The sequence below is a fragment of the Ambystoma mexicanum genome, chromosome 4q, assembly GCF_040938575.1.
Source record: "Ambystoma mexicanum isolate Mex_15411 chromosome 4q, UKY_AmexF1_1, whole genome shotgun sequence".
In the NCBI taxonomy this organism is placed as follows: domain Eukaryota; kingdom Metazoa; phylum Chordata; class Amphibia; order Caudata; family Ambystomatidae; genus Ambystoma; species Ambystoma mexicanum.
Window position 1 is genome coordinate 26,380,497 of NC_090928.1, and position 17,378 is coordinate 26,397,874.

Sequence of the window (17,378 nt, forward strand, 5' to 3'; positions counted from 1 at the left end):
GGCCATCTTCAGATGTTTACAACACGTTTTTGTTTTGGGAGTCCTCGACTTTCTCAAGTATTTTGCCTATTTTTGATAGTTTTTTCTTCCAGATTTCTTCGATCTGTCACCGTTGTGACTTGTCAGCATCGGGGATCCATTGCCGGTCTCACTCCCACTGTTCCGCGGATTGTTATGTCGTGTAAGGCCGCAGACCGGGTTTTATGCCTAGTTCACGCTCCATGTCGGAGACCGAGAAGAAGAGCCTCTTCAAGGCCTGTTCCAGATGCGGTCAGAAGAACGTCTTCATCGAGGACCGCCACCTGAAGTGCATTTACTGTCTGCAACCAGACCAAGATGTGGCGGGAAGCCCCTGCCAGTGTTTCTCCACAACGACAAGGAAGGATCAACGTCGGATACTGGTGTCATGGCTGGGGGAAGGTAAGGCCTTTGACTCAACGTCTGTGCGCAATCATGCCTCTGACAGACATTCCCTCTGGTAAGATATTGAGATCCTTTGAGGACACTTCCGAGGGGAAGGTACCTAAAAAGGTGAAGTCATTGCATGCTCCGACTTCCGCGTTGACGAACGCCACGTCAGCGGAGTCTCAGTCGTCTGGATCTCTGTCAACCCCGTCGATGAAACATTGTTCGTCATAAGCAGCATCATCATCGACTATACCAAGACCATTGCCGAGATCGTCATCATTGTAGAAGACTCCGCCGACGACATCGACACAGTCCGCCAGGCCAACGGCACAAGTTTTTGTCACGTTGACAGGCTTGTGGACAACTTAAGGCACCATTTCAACTGTCACAATGGCTATCTCAAGGATAGAATTGCCTCCAACGCCTCAGTCAGTCCTGGCTGGGCCTGGTCCGCCTGCACTCCCTTCTCCAGGTGCGCCTGTGCTAGTGACCTTTCTGAGATGTGCCAGCAGAGAGAGGGAGGCTTCTCCAGATCTCTTTTCTACATAAGCCCACATGGCCCCTCAACTACCTGCCATTCGTGTGGTGCCTCCCAGGGTTGCCTCTCCAGCCTCTGTCTCCGCTCCTGCCACTCTATGGAGGGTAGTGTTGGCCTGCTTCCACAGGCCGACTTGCAGCCTGCACAACTGCTTCAGCCTGCTCGCCCGACAAGTCCCTGGCCTCATGCACCAATCTTGACGTCTTTTAAGATGGATTTCTAAACTCTGACCTGGTGGCAGAAATTTACGGGGCCACCCTCCGTTTAGTGATACAGGGGAACATTCTGGACGAGCCAGACCAATCTTGGTAGCTTGGCAGGCGGTCAAGACTAAGTCTCAGGAGACGTGAGAGTGATCGGAAGCCCACAATGAGCACACACAGTAACGAACCACAAATTATTCTTAGACAAGTGTATCTGAAAAATATCTATACATTTGTCGGCAGGACCAATTGACACAAGTAAAAAACAGTTACCACACAAATACTATACTAAATAATATATATATATTTCTGATGTTTGTTAATCTGCTTAGAATCACATGCTGTGCATAGGTCCGACATCCAGTGGTCATTGCGGAGTATTGCATTTTGTTTTTCGTAGTCGAAAAGGGGACGTCGACAAGGCATGTCTGTAACACTATCCCTATAGTGACGTGCGTTGTACCCACAATCCCTCACGCGTCGAGGTCCCTCAGATTATTTTTTTCCGCCCAGCTTATGGTCGCCTTACGCAGAGCTCCTAGAGAGACATTGCTAAACAATTACTACGGACCTCGGTCCTTAATATATACTTATTGTTAAAAGATCCCTCCCCTCGACGTTAGCTGTGAAGCTGTTTCTCCGCCGAGCAAGTTTTCGATGGAGGAGAAGAGACGGAGGAGATCCTTCGGCGCTGCCGAACACGTGGCCAGGCCTCGCCGGCCAACATACAGTAGGGAGAGTGGGGGTTTCGAACTTTTACCTTCTCGTCGAGAATGTCTTTCTTTCTCCTCTATCTTTCCCTTGGGGTTGTTATCACCAGTTTTTATTGCCTCAGCTATGGAGAGGACACCTTTTAAGTTTTGCCCACGCTGTAGGGGCAAATACACTTGGAAGGACAAACACAAGCTCTGTAATCGTTGCTTGCCCCTCGATCATAAAGAGGACAGCTGCGCGGCCTGTAAGCTCTTGAAACCAAGAACTTTTAAAGAACGGAAAGTTAAGAGGTGGGCGGACTACGCTATGTCAAAGTCAGTTTCCTCACCCGCCGCCGCTGTTACAGAAAGTGACGAGGAGGGTGATAACTCGACGTCCGTTACGGAAGTCATTAACCCCCAGAAGGAGCGCTCGCTCTCCTCGACGTCCGTCCCCGGCCCCGACGGGCTCGGCTCACGCCCTGCTTATGGGGATGAACACCCCGGCGACAAGGACGCACACAGACCCCATAGGCCTAAGCACACAACCCACGGCTCTTCTTCGTCCAGGACGAAGGATCCACCAGCGCCGAAGGGGACGCAGGGCACTCCGGCGTCGACCTCAGACCGCAAGGGTCTCAAGCCCCACCCGCAAATGCAGCCGCGACCAGCGATTGGGCTTTCATCTAATACGGGCGCTACCTCAAAAACATCCGACGTACGCTCCATAGAGCGGCCGTCGAAAAACAACGCGCAACGCAGGCAATGCCGACTCCAGAACCCTCGACTGACGAACTCGTCGTCGAGAGTCTGGCGAGAATTGTTTCCGAGGACAAACGTAAGCGGACGACGAAACAGACGTCGAATACCGCACCCAAGGAAATAGAAACGCCGAAAAAGCACAAGAGTAGCCAGGAACCGCCACATCCATCTAAAGGCACTTCTGAACTACCGGAGGGCTTTTCTGAGGGCGACGGAAACCTTTCGTCGACGTTGTGGGAGCGTTCTAAGCGTTTTGAAGGTGAAAACACTGATTTCCCCCCTCTAGACTATTCAGGGGTTCCCCATGAGACCCTGGAAAGACTCCATTCTTGTATGGAAAAGATGGAGAGGTTTTTGGGTAGCCAAAACCCACCCACACCCAAAAGACCAAGAGAATGGACCCAGGATGACCCTAGGGTCAAGATTCCTAGGCTGTTTCCCCCTTCTACAGATGCATATGACCTCACTGAAGAGGAGCAATACCTCCAGGAAGATGAGGAGTGTTTAGGTGGAGAGGAAGAACTTGAGGAGGAGAGGTTTGAGGAAGACCCTTACACTAGCGCAGGAGCTTTTGAAGAAGATACAGCTACCTCACAGCCCTGGCACTCCCCATCAGTGCACTCAGACCCTGATGTCTTTCATCCTTCTCCTCCCAAGGACTCACCTATTGGGAACACCTCCCCCATAGATGACCAGCCTTCACTTAATGCACTATTGCGCAAGGCAGCAGCGCATTTTGAAATAGACACAGGGGAGACTCTTCCGGACATAGACTTTGTAGAAAAAGTTATTAAAGAAAAAGCCCCGGTCAGCCAGTCCATTCCGCTCCTGGCTTCTATAAAGAGAAGAATAACTCCTTCCCTTTCCAATCCGGCCTTAGTCAGAGGGGTCAACCCTCGGATAGAAAAGCTCTTCAGCCCTTCGTCTTCTGACCCTTTGTACATCAGGGGACATTCTATTCCGGACTCTCTGGTAGTGACTAACACAAGAAAGAGAGCGGGGGTACCACTATCTACTAGTGAGGCACCACCTGACAAAGAGGGCAAGAAGCTCTATGCACTTGGGAAGAGAATCACGACCTCCGCCGCCTTCTCAACCAGGATCGCGAATAACAATTCCCTACTAGCTAGCTACGCAGATGCACAGTGGAGCAAGCTGCGCAGCGAAGCAGAGGACGCACCAGAACCCCTGCGTTCACGCCTGTTGTCTACCATATCAGAGGGAACTCTTGTAAACCAGGGCATCGTAAAGAACTCCTTAGATGCCGCAGAGACAGCTGGCCGCTCCCTGGTTCAGGGAATAGTTCTCAAACGCCATGTCTGGCTGCGCAATTCGGGATTTAAGCCAGAAACTCAGGCTTCCCTAATAAATAAGCCCATAGAGCAAACACATCTGTTTGGGAAAGCAGTTGATGAGGCCCTAGAACATGCGAAGAAGGAGTTTGATACCATCAAGACTCTTGACCAAATTTCTAGGCCACCTAACAGACACAGCTATGGCAATAGACGCTCCTTTCGTGGCCAACGCCAGCAGCAAAGCCAACAACAATTTTACTCTGCTACCAACTGGCCCTCTAACCAAAGCACCCAGTTCAGTCAAAGAGGCCAACGTCGTGGCAAAGGAAGAGGGCGCGGCTCCAGTCCAAAAGGCCCCATGCCCAATACCAACAAATGACCCAAAGATTCGGGTCCCCTCCCATGCATCACCGGTCGGGGCCGGCTAACATCGTTCCTTTCAGCATGGGAGGGAATAACGTCAGACCGCTGGGTATTATCCACCATAGCCCACGGATACTGCATCGAATTCAACGGTTCCCCGAAATACAGACCCCCACGGAACCGACGCATGACACCGGAACACCTCACTATTCTTCTTCAAGAAGTAGAAGAGCTACTGAAAAAAGAAGCTATAGAGGCTGTCCCCCTATCTCAGGTAACAGAAGGTATTTATTCAGTGTACTTCCTTGTACCCAAAAAGGACTTAACCATGCGCCCTGTATTAGATCTGCGCCCAGCGAACAACTTTGTCAAACCCCAAAAGTTTCGTATGGTGACCTTGCAGGAAGTAATCCCACTGTTATCACAGGGGGATTACATGACAACACTAGACATGAAAGATGCATACTTTCATATTTTAATGTTGCCAGCGCACAGAAAATACCTCAGGTTCAAGATAGAGAACAAACACTATCAGTTCAGAGTACTACCCTTCGGGATAGCATCTGCACCAAGGGTATTTACGAAAGTACTGGCAGTGGCAGCGGCCCACCTCCGCAGATTATCCATCCCGGTTTACCCGTACCTCGACGACTGGCTCATAACAGGGGATTCTTACGAAACATGCTTCTTCAATACCCAAAGGACCGTAGACCTTTTGTCCCAACTGGGCTTCTCCATCAACGAAAATAAGTCCAGCTTAGACCCCAGCCAAATCAAACAATTCCTAGGGGCTCTAATTCGAACAAAGGACGGCCTCGTCTTCCCCTCCAACGAGAGGGTCCAAAACATGCTGTTTCAGATCCCCCAATATGTGGCAGGTCGAGAGGTGACGGTACGCAAAGCAATGCGCTTGCTAGGGATGATGGCGTCATGTATTTATTTGGTACCTCACGCGCGCCTGCGCATGCGCCCAATGCAAGAGTGGCTCTACAGCCAGTGGTGTCAGGCCAGCGGACAATGGGACGATCTGGTGGTGGTCTCGCAGGCCTTGGTTCTCTCGCTACGGTGGTGGAAAAAGGAAAACCTGTTATTAGAGAAAACTTTTGCCACACCCGCAGTGGAAGCCACTCTAACCACAGACGCATCCCTTACAGGATGGGGGGCTCACCTATCCCATCAGACTGCTCACGGAGTGTGGACTCCGAGCTTAGCATCCAAGCATATAAACCTGCTGGAACTATTAGCAGTGTTCAAAGCACTGAAAGCCTTTCAGGAACACTTACAAGGAAAGACAGTGATGGTCCTCACAGACAGCACCACAGCCATGCACTATCTCAACAAGCAAGGGGGCACTCACTCTCCAGGACTGTCCAAGCTGTCCCAGAATATATGGAAGTGGGCTCTCAAACACAACATGTTCCTACTATCACAACATGTACCAGGGGAACTCAATCTGCTAGCAGACAAACTCAGCAGAGACTTCCCCCTACCCAAAGAGTACGAATGGCAATTACACGAAAACATCGTCTTAGACGTCTTCACGCAATGGGGTTTCCCGGAAATAGACCTGTTCGCAACCCTGGAGAACTCACAATGCCAAAGTTACGCCTCCAGGTACCCCCAGAACCAGTCCAAGGGGAACGGTCTGTTGATTCAATGGTCAGGGAAATTTGTTTACGCCTTTCCCCCGACTCCCCTCCTCAACAAAGTGGTGCACAAGATGCACCAAGAGCAGGTTACCATGATACTAGTAGCCCCAATGTGGGCCCGGCAGCCATGGTTCGCTCACTTGATGGAGATGTCCCTATCTCCCCCAATGAAACTTCCCTGCCCGTACAACATGCTGTCACAAGACAAGGGCAGGACACTGCATCCATGCCCTCAGACCATGAACTTAGCAGCCTGGCTCCTGAGATCATAGAATTTGGACATTTACATCTCCCTCAGAGATGTATGGACATCCTCAGGGAAGCCAGAAAACCTAATACTCGCCACTGCTATTCTAGCAAGTTGAAAAGATTTGTCATCTGGTGTAGAAGTAAGAACATCAACCCGGTTGACTGCTCTGCCACTAACTTTATTCTGTACTTGACCTATTTACTGGATTCAGGTCTAGTGTTTAATTCCATTAAAGTCCACCTAGCGGCACTTTCTGCATACACCACTTCCCAACTTAGTGTCGTGGTGGAAGATACCAGTTATCAAGGCCTTTATGCAAGGGGTAAAGAGAATACACCCCCCGATAGCTAAACCAGCTCCCGGATGGGACTTAAACGTGGCACTTTTTAGACTCATGGGCACTCCTTTCGAACCCATGCACAAGGCAACTCTTAAATACCTCACTCTTAAGACTGCTTTCCTAATAGCTATCACCTCCATTAGGAGAGTAAGTGAACTACAGGCTCTTTCTGTACTAGACCCCTTCGTATCAGTTCACAAGGATAAGGTGGTTCTTCGCACACACCCAAGGTTTGCACCAAAATTCATCTCGAAATTTCATGTAAACCAATCTATAGAACTACCAACGTTCTTTCAAAACCCTTCCAGCTTGGGAGAAAAAAGTCTGCATACACTAGATGTACGCAGAGCTGTCATGTTCTACATGGAAAGAACCAGATCACTGAGAAAGACTAATCAGTTCTTTGTCTCAGTGGCAGCAGGAAGAGAAGGAGATGCAGTCTCTAAGTCCATTATCTAGATGGATTGTACAATGCATCACTCTCTGTTACACTCTTGCTAAGAGAGAACTACCCTTCAAGCCAAGAGCACATTCCTCTCGAGGCACTGGGGCTTCCATAGCATTCATTGCAAATGTTCCCCTTGAGTCCATCTGCAAAGCGGCTACCTGGAGTTCTGTGCACACCTTTACAAAACACTACTGTCTAGATGCACACTCTAGATCTGACTCCCAGGTGGGACAGGCAGTATTAAGACATCTTTTCTCTACTGTTCCTTCTCATAACCCACCGCCAACTCCGGGTACTGCTCGCTAGTCTATGCACAGCATGTGATTCTAAGCAGATTAACAAACATCAGAAGACAATGCATTACTTACCGTAAAAGCATTTCTGATGGTTGTATCTGCTTAGATTCACATGCGCCCGCCCTTCCTCCCCGCTCGGATGGAAGGAACATAGACATCCTCTACTATATTTCTCTCTTTTCTGTACTCACTCACGTCTAGAAGGCTCCCTCAGGGCAGAAAAATACAAACAGAGGGACCTCGACGCGTGAGGGATTGTGGGTACAACGCACGTCACTATAGGGATAGTGTTACAGACACGCCTTGTCGACGTCCCCTTTTCGATTATGAAAAACAAAATGCAATACTCCGCAGTGACCACTGGATGTCGGACCTATGCACAGCATGTGAATCTAAGCAGATACAACCATCAGAAATGCTTTTACGGTAAGTAATGCATTGTCATATATATAATTTCTGAGGCTTGTGGAATCTGCTTAGATCACATGCTGTGCATAGGCCGACATCTAGTGGAAGCTGCGGAGTATTAGTTTGTTTTTCGAAACTCGAAAATGGGCGTCGACACAGGGCGTGCCAGTAATACTATCCCTAGTGACGTCCACTGTACCCATGATCCCTCACGTGTCTAGGACCCTCAGATTGTTTTTTTCCGCCATACTGGTCGGAAGCATCCCGTGCAGTTCCCTGGCCTTAGCCATAGTTTTGCAAAAATACATAATATTTCCCCGTTTTCTAGATCTCAACGTCGAGTCACCGAAGTTTGACACTCGACGCCGACCGGAGAAGAAAACAACTGTCGAGAGCTGCACGACGGACTTCGGCCTAGGCCCCTACAAGTAGGGAGAGTGGGGGGGGTGGTACATACTCAATATATATATATATATATATTTCTGATGTTTGTTAATCTGCTTAGATCACATGCTATGCTGTGCATAGGTCCGACATCCAGTGGTCACTGCGGAGTATTGCATTTTGTTTTTCGTAGTCGAAAAAGGGGACGTCGACAAGGTGTGTCTGTAACACTATCCCTATCGTGACGTGCGTTGTACCCACAATCCCTCACGCGTCGAGGTCCCTCAGATTGTTTTTTTCCGCCCAGCTTCTGGTCGCCTTACGCGGAGCTCCTAGAGAGACATTGCAAAATACTTACTACGGACCTCGGTCCTTAATTATACTTATTATATTGTTAAAGATCCCCCCACTCGACGTTAGCTGTGAAGCTGTTTCTCCGCCGAGCAAGTTTTCGACGGAGGGGAAGAGACGGAGGGGATCCTTCGGCGCTGCCGAACACGTGGCCTGGCCTCGCCGGCCACCATACAGTAGGGAGAGTGGGGGTTCGAACTTTTATCTTCTCTTTGAGAATGTCTTTCTTTCTCCCCTATCTTTCCCTTGGGGTTGTTATCACCAGTTATTATTGCCTCTGCTATGGAGAGGACACCTTTTAAGTTTTGCCCACGCTGAACGGGCAAATACACTTGGAAGGATAAACACAAGCTCTGTAATCGTTGCTTGCCCCTCGATCATAAGGAGGACAGCTGCGCGGCCTGTAAGCTCTTGAAACCAAGAACTCTTAAAGAACGAAAAGTTAAGAGGTGGGCGGACTACGCTATGTCGAAGTCAGTTTCCTCACCCGCCCCCGCTGTTACAGAAAGTGACGAGGAGGGTGATAACTCGACGTCCGTTACGGAAGTCATTAACCCCCAGAAGGAGTGCTCACGCTCCTCAACGTCCGTCCCCGGCCCCGACGGGTTCGGCTCACGCCCTGCTTATGGGGATGAACACCCCGGCGACAAGGACGCACATAGACCCCATAGGCCTAAGCACACAACCCACGGCTCTTCTTCGTCGAAGACGAAGGATCCATCAGCGCCGAAGGGGACGCAGGGCACTCCGGCGTCTACCTCAGACCGTAAGGGTCTCAAGCCCCACCCGCAAACTCAGCCGCGACCAGCGATTGGGCTTTCATCAAACACGGGCGCTACCTCAAAATCATCCGATGTAACGCTCCTTAGAGCGGCCGTCGAGGAACAACGCGTAACGCAGGCAACGTCGACACCAGAGCCCTCTACTGACGAACTCGTTGTCGAGAGCCTGGTGAGAATTGTTTCCGAAGACCAACGTAAGCGGACGACGAAACAGACGTCGAATACCGCACAAAAAGCTATAGAAACGCCGAAAAAGCACAAGAGTAGCCAGGAACTGCCCCCTTCATCTAAGGGCACTTCTGAACTACCGAAGGTCTTTTCTGAGGACGACGGAAACCTTTCTTCGACGTTGTGGGTGCGTTCTAAGCGTTTTGAAGGTAAAAACACTGATTTCCCCCCTCTAGACTATTCAGGGGTCCCCCATGAGACCCTTGAAAGACTCCATTCTTGTATGGAGAAAATGGAAAGGTTTTTGGGAAGCCAAAACCCACCCACACACAAAAGACCAAGAGAATGGCCCCAGGATGACCCTAGGGTCAAGATCCCTAGGCTGTTTCCCCCTTCTACAGACGTATATGACCTCACTGAAGAGGAGCAATACCTCCAGGAAGATGAGGAGTGTTTGGGTGGAGAGGAAGAACATGAGGAAGAGGGGTTTGAAGAAGATCCTTACACTAGTGCAGGAGTTTTTGAAGAAGATACAGCTACCTCGCAGCCCTGGCAATCCCCATCAGTGCAGCCTTGGCAATCCCCATCAGTGCACTCAGACCCTGATGCCTTTCACCCTTCTCCTCCCAAGGATTCACCTATTGGAAACACCTCTCCCATAGATGACCAACCTTCACTTAATGCACTATTGCGCAAGGCAGCAGCGCATTTTGAAATAGACACAGGGGAAACTCTTCCTGACATAGACTTTGTAGAGAAAGTTATTAAAGAAAAAGCCCCTGTTAGTCAGTCTATTCCGCTCCTGGCTTCTATAAAGAGAAGAATAACTCCTTCCCTTTCCAATCCTGCCTTAGTCAGAGGGGTCAACCCTCGGATAGAAAAGCTCTTTAGCCCTTCGTCCTCTGACCCTTTGTACATCAGAGGACATTCTATTCCGGACTCCCTCGTAGTTACTAATACAATAAAAAGAGCGGGGGTACCACTATCCACTAGTGAGGCACCACCTGACAAAGAGGGCAAGAAACTCTATGCACTTGGGAAGAGAATCACGACCTCCGCCGCCTTCTCAACTAGGATTGCAAATAACAATTCCCTACTAGCTAGCTACGCAGATGCACAGTGGAGCAAGCTGCGCAGCGAAGCAGAGGACGCACCAGAACCCCTGCGTTCACGCCTGTTAGCTATAATCTCAGAGGGAACTCTTGTAAACCAGGGCATCGTAAAGAACTCCTTAGATGCCGCAGAGACGGCTGGCCGTTCCCTGGTTCAGGGAATACTTCTCAAACGCCATGTCTGGCTGCGCAATTCGGGATTTAAGCCGGAAACCCAGGCTTCCCTGATAAATAAGCCCATAGAACAAACACATCTGTTTGGGAAAGCAGTTGATGAGGCCCTAGAACATGCGAAGAAAGAGTTTGATACCATCAAGACTCTTGACCAAATTTCTAGGCCCCCTAACAGATGCGGCTATGGCAATAGACGCTCCTTTCGTGGCCAACGCCAGCAGCAAAACCAACAGCAATTTTACTCTGCTACCAACTGGCCCTCTAACCAGGGTAACAACACCCAGTTCAGTCAAAGAGGCCAACGCTGTGGCAAAGGAAGAGGTCGCGGCTCCAGCCCCAAAGGTTCCACGCCCAATACCAACAAATGACCCGAAGATTCGGGTCCCCTCCCATGCATCACCGGTCGGGGGCCGGCTAACATCGTTCCTATCAGCATGGGAGGGAATATCGTCAGACCGCTGGGTTTTATCCACCATAGCCCACGGATACAGCATCGAATTCAACGGTTCCCCGAAGTACAGACTCCCACGGAACCGACGCATGACACCGGAACACCTCACCATCCTTCTTCAAGAAGTAGAAGAGCTACTGAAAAAAGAAGCTATAGAGGCTGTCCCCCTATCTCAGGTAACAGAAGGTATTTATTCAGTGTACTTCCTTGTACCCAAAAAGGACTTAACCATGCGCCCTGTATTAGATCTGCGCCCAGCGAACAAGTTTGTCAAACCCCAAAAGTTTTGTATGGTGACCTTGCAGGAAGTAATCCCACTGTTATCACAAGGGGATTACATGACAACACTAGACATGAAAGATGCATACTTTCATATTTTAATGTTGCCAGCGCAAAGAAATTACCTCAGGTTCAAGATAGAGAACAAACACTACCAGTTCAGAGTACTACCCTTCGGGATAGCATCTGCACCAAGGGTATTCACGAAAGTACTGGCAGTGGCAGCGGCCCACCTGCGCAGGTTATCCATCCCGGTATACCCTTACCTCGACGACTGGCTCATAACAGGGGATTCTTACGAAACATGCTTCTCCAATACCCAAAAGACTGTAGACCTTTTGTCCCAACTGGGCTTCTCCATCAACGAAAATAAGTCCAGCTTAGACCCCAGCCAAATCAAACAATTCCTGGGGGCTCTAATTCAAACAAAGGACGGCCTCGTCTTCCCCTCCAACGAGAGGGTCCAAAACATGCTGTTTCAGATCCCCCATTATGTGGCAGACCGAGAGGTGACGGTACGCAAAGCAATGCGCTTGCTAGGGATGATGGCGTCATGTATTTATTTGGTACCTCACGCGCGCCTGCGCATGCGCCCAATGCAAGAGTGGCTCTACAGCCAGTGGTGTCAGGCCAGCGGACAATGGGACGATCTAGTGGTGGTCTCGCAGGCCTTGGTTCTCTCGCTACGGTGGTGGACAAAAGAAAACCTGTTATTAGGGAAAACTTTTGCCACACCCGCAGTGGAAGCCACTCTAACCACAGACGCATCCCTCACAGGATGGGGGGCTCACCTATCCCATCAGACTGCTCACGGAGCGTGGACTCCGAGCTTAGCATCCAAGCATATAAACCTGCTGGAACTACTAGCGGTGTTCAAAGCACTGAAGGCCTTTCAGGAACACCTACAAGGAAAGACAGTGATGGTCCTCCCAGACAGCACCACAGCCATGTACTACCTCAACAAGCAAGGGGGCACTCACTCTCCAGGACTGTCCAAGCTGTCCCAAAATATATGGAAGTGGGCTCTCAAACACAACATGTTCCTACTATCACAACATGTACCAGGGGAACTCAATCTGCTAGCAGACAAACTCAGCAGAGAATTCCCCCTGCCCGAAGAGTACGAATGGCAATTGCACGAAGACATCGTCTTAGACGTCTTCACGCAATGGGGATTCCCGGAAATAGACCTGTTCGCAACTATGGAGAACTCACAATGCCAAAGTTACGCCTCCAGGTACCCCCAGAACCAGTCCAAGGTGGAACGGTCTGTCGATTCAATGGTCAGGGAAATTTGTTTACGCCTTTCCCCCGACTCCCCTTCTCAACAAAGTGGTGCACAAGATGCACCAGGAGCAGGTTACCATGATACTAGTGGCCCCAATGTGGGCCCGGCAGCCATGGTTCGCTCACTTGATGGAGATGTCCCTATCTCCCCCAGTGAAACTTCCCTGCCCGTACAACATGCTGTCACAGGACAAGGACAGGACACTGCATCCATGCCCTCAGACCATGAACTTAGCAGCCTGGCTCCTGACATCATAGAATTTGGACATTTACAACTCCCGCAGAGATGTATGGACATCCTCAGGGAAGCCAGAAAACCTAATACTCGCCACTGCTATTCTAGCAAGTGGAAAAGATTTGTCATCTGGTGTAAAGGTAAGAGCATCAACCCGGTTGACTGCTCTCCCACTAACATTGTTCTGTACTTGACCCATTTACTGGATTCAGGTCTAGTGTTCAATTCCATTAAAGTCCACCTAGCGGCACTTTCGGCATACACCACTTCCCAACTTAAAGTATCGTGGTGGAAGATACCAGTTATCAAGGCCTTCATGGAGGGGGTAAAGAGAATACACCCTCCGATAGCTAACCCAGCTCCCGGATGGGACTTAAATGTGGTACTTTCTAGACTCATGGGCCCTCCTTTCGAACCCATGCACGAGGCAACTCTTAAAGACCTCACTCTTAAGACTGCTTTCCTAGCTCTCACCTCCATTAGGAGAGTAAGTGAACTACAGGCTCTTTCTGTACTAGACCCCTTCGTAACAGTTCACAAGGATAAGGTGGTTCTACGCACACACCCAAGGTTTGCAACAAAATTCATCTCGAAATTTCATGTAAACCAGTCAATAGAACTACCAACGTTCTTTCAAAACCCTTCCAGCTTGGGAGAAAAAAGTCTGCATACACTAGATGTACGCAGAGCTGTCATGTTCTACATGGAAAGAACCAGACCACTGAGAAAGACTAATCAGTTCTTTGTCTCTGTGGCAGCAGGAAGAGAAGGAGATGCAGTTTCAAAGTCCACTATATCTTGATGGATTGTTCAATGCATCACTCTCTGTTACACTCTTGCTAAGAGAGAACTACCCTTCAAGCCAAGAGCACATTCCACTCGAGGCACTGGGGCTTCCATAGCGTTCATTGCAAATGTTCCCCTTGAGTCCATCTGCAAAGCGGCTACCTGGAGTTCTGTGCACACCTTTACAAAACACTACTGTCTGGATGCACACTCTAGATCTGACTCCCAGGTGGGACAGGCAGTATTAAGACATCTTTTCTCTACTGTTCCTTCTCATAACCCACCGCCAACTCCGGGTACTGCTCGCTAGTCTATGCACAGCATGTGATTCTAAGCAGATTAACAAACATCAGAAGACAATGCATTACTTACCGTAAAAGCATTTCTGATGGTTGTATCTGCTTAGATTCACATGCGCCCACCCTTCCTCCCCGCTCGGATGGAAGGAACATAGACATCCTTTTCTATATTTCTCTCTTTTCTGTACTCACTCACGTCTAGAAGGCTCCCTCAGGGCAGAAAAATACAAACAGAGGGACCTCGACGCCTGAGGGATTGTGGGTACAACGCACGTCACTATAGGGATAGTGTTACAGACACGCCTTGTCGACGTCCCCTTTTCGACTACGAAAAACAAAATGCAATACTCCGCAGTGACCACTGGATGTCGGACCTATGCACAGCATAGCATGTGAATCTAAGCAGATACAACCATCAGAAATGCTTTTACGGTAAGTAATGCATTGTCATATATATATATATATATATATATATATATATGTTCTTATATATTCCTACACACACTAGCCCGCTGCCACAGGGTGCGTATGGAGGGTACCCCTTTCCAATTTTGCCCTAAGTGCAACCGCAAGTACCCTTGGGTTGACAGACACGCTACCTGTAACCTCTGCTTGCCAAGGGACCACCCCGAGGCAAATTGCAGAGCGTGTAGTCGGTTTAAACTGAAGACTCTAAAGGACCGTTCGATTAAACGTTGGGCCCACCACGCCAGGCAACGGGAGGCCATGGAAGCGGAGGGCGCCTTCAGTGATGGCAGCGATGGCATCCTATCAGACGGCGAGGGCAACCTGGCGTCAAGAGACAGCCAAGCTCAAGTCCCCCACCTCGGAAGGTTGTCTGGCAGGGCAGCTATGGGGAGCACGCCCGGCGACACAAGCGCTACCCACGACACATCCACTAAGCATTTGAGGTCCAACCGAGATTCGACCAGCGCGCGTGTCGAGTTCTCAGAAAAAGGCACTCAGAGAACTGTCCACCGAATCAGTGTCCTCTGGACATTCTCGATCAAGATCGCCGCATGACACCAGGCACCCATCCACTGTTGCCAATAGTGCCTCGCTCCCTAAAGTAACGGAGGTTCGATTGTCGGGAGACAAATACGACCTCCATTCCCAGGCCGCACTCAGGAGTCGGCGTCAGCAGACCGCGGGACGGCTGCTCCCGTGCCCTGACCTCCACTCGCTAAGGAAAGGGACACCACCCCCGAATCTCGACGGCAGATGTCGAAGAGCTCCGAAAAGGTGAAGACACTGGGGAAGCACTCTTCCAGTCACAGGGAGGGGGGAAAACAGCAGAAAAAGCATTCTCAGCCTTCATCTGCACCACAGACACATAAGGACAAGTCACAACCTTCTGAAAAGATAGCCAAGACCCCTGCACAAGGGCATAGGTCCAGTCAGGAAGGGGAAACGCTCCCAGGAGACGGTAATCCCCAGTTCTAAGGAATGGTCAAGTGAGGATATAGACAGTCATGTCTAGAATGTCATCCCTAGCAGACTTCTATGCCAAGAATCCACAACACTTCCTCGCCTATACCCCTGACGGGGCAACCCCCGCAGGGTCTAAGGAACCGCAACCCCCTGGTAAAAAACCTCGAGTTGAGGCGCCAACGCAAAGTAGGTCTTCTGACACTTATCACATTCAGCCATACTCTCTATATGATGAGGATCCATCATTTAACGAGGATCCATAATTGGCCACGTTGGACGTCCATGCTGGAATGGATTACTATGGGGATGACGAGGCCCAAGAGGAGGACGAAGATGACGCAGAAGTCTACAGAGTAGACTCCCCAGTAGACAAGGAACCTCTGGTTACCGACTCTCCTGTCGACAACCAACCTCTCTTAAATGAGGTTTTATCTAGAGCGGCTGAACACTTCCGCATAGATACGCAGGGAGCACAGGAGGAGAGGGACTTTGTCGAGGAACTTGTGGGAGAGAAGAGACCTGGTGCCCAGGCCATCCCTATTCTCAAGTCAATACAAAGGAGAATAGACCCTTCCCTTCTCAATCCCAATCTCACCAGGGCAGTAAACCCCAGGATGGAAAAACTGTTCAGGGCAGCCCAATCAGACACACTCTACATAAGGGTACATCTGAAGTCAGACTCCCTGGTAGTGACTAATACCCGGAAGAGGGCGGGGAACACCCTTATCTTCTGAAGCTCCCCCCGACAAGGAGAGCAAGAAGATCTATGGTTTGGGAATGAAGGTAGCCTCCACTTCGCCTACCAGGCAAGGATTGCCAACTCCACCACCCTACTGGCGAGTTACAACTGCCATCAGTGAGAAGAAGTTGCGGCACTCACTGACTCCGCCCAGGAACCTTTAAAAAGCTAGTTGGCGCAGGTTGCGTCGGAGGGAAGAGCCGTGTCCGGTTGCATCCTTAAGGCAACCTTTGATGCCGCAGATAACGCCGGCAGACTGATAGCAGAGAGTACTGTTATCAAAAGACATGCTCGGTTACGACAATCCGGGTTTAAACCCGAGACACAAGCATCTCTAATAGACAAACCGGTGGAGCACGATCTACTGTATGGTAAGACGGTAGAGGACGCCCTAAAAAATGCGAAAGATGAATACGAGACTCTCAAATCCCTGGGCCAGTTAACTAACAAACCCCCCAATCAAAGAGGGAATGGCAATTTTCGTCGCCCACGTGGCCAAAACTCACAAAGAGGCTCCAACTATTCTCAGGGGCAGGGTACACCATGGAATAACAACAACCAGCAGTCTATCCAAGGTTATGGCAGGGGTAACAAGAGGGGACATGGTAAGGGTAGAGGCAGCCCCAATAGAGGCGGCGGCACACCTCCAGCAAAAGAGTGACGTTCCGTTCAGGGTCCCTTCTCACGCATCCACAGTAGGGGGACGCATTACCAACTTCTTGGGAAGGGATCACATCAGACAGATGGGTGCTGTCCACGGTGTCCGCAGGATGCTGCATAGAACTGTTAGAGCGTCCCCGAAACCACCCTCCACGTCAAAAAGTACATTCATTAGACCACCAGAAGATCCTCCTCAAAGAGATCGCCAATCTTCTAGCAAAGGACACAATAGAACTCGTCCCTGGACACCAGGTAAACAAGGGTATTTATTCAACTTACTTCCTTGTGCCAAAAAATGATTTAACAATGCGCCCAGTATTGGATTTACTGCCTGCAAACAAGTATGTCAAGCCACAAAGGTTTTGCATGACTACTCTGATTACATGGCAACATTGGACATAAAAGATGCCTATTTTCAGATTTAAATGTTCCCAGCGCACAGATTATTCTTGGCTTCAAGGTGGACAGTCAGCACTACCAGTTCAAGGTACTGCCCTTCGGTATAGCCCCGGCTCCAAAGGTATTCACCAAGGTACTGGCGGTGGCGGCAGCACACCTACGCTGGGAGGCAATCCCAGTGTACCCTTA

The 17,378-nt window shown here is 49.9% G+C and overlaps 1 protein-coding gene across 1 annotated transcript in view; it reads left to right on the forward strand.

The window, feature by feature from the left end:
- LOC138467423 (ras-related protein Rab-4A) overlaps positions 1–17,378 on the forward strand; it is a 693,758-nt gene that overhangs the window by 245,427 nt on the left and 430,953 nt on the right. The gene's annotated exons all lie outside the window — the stretch shown is intronic.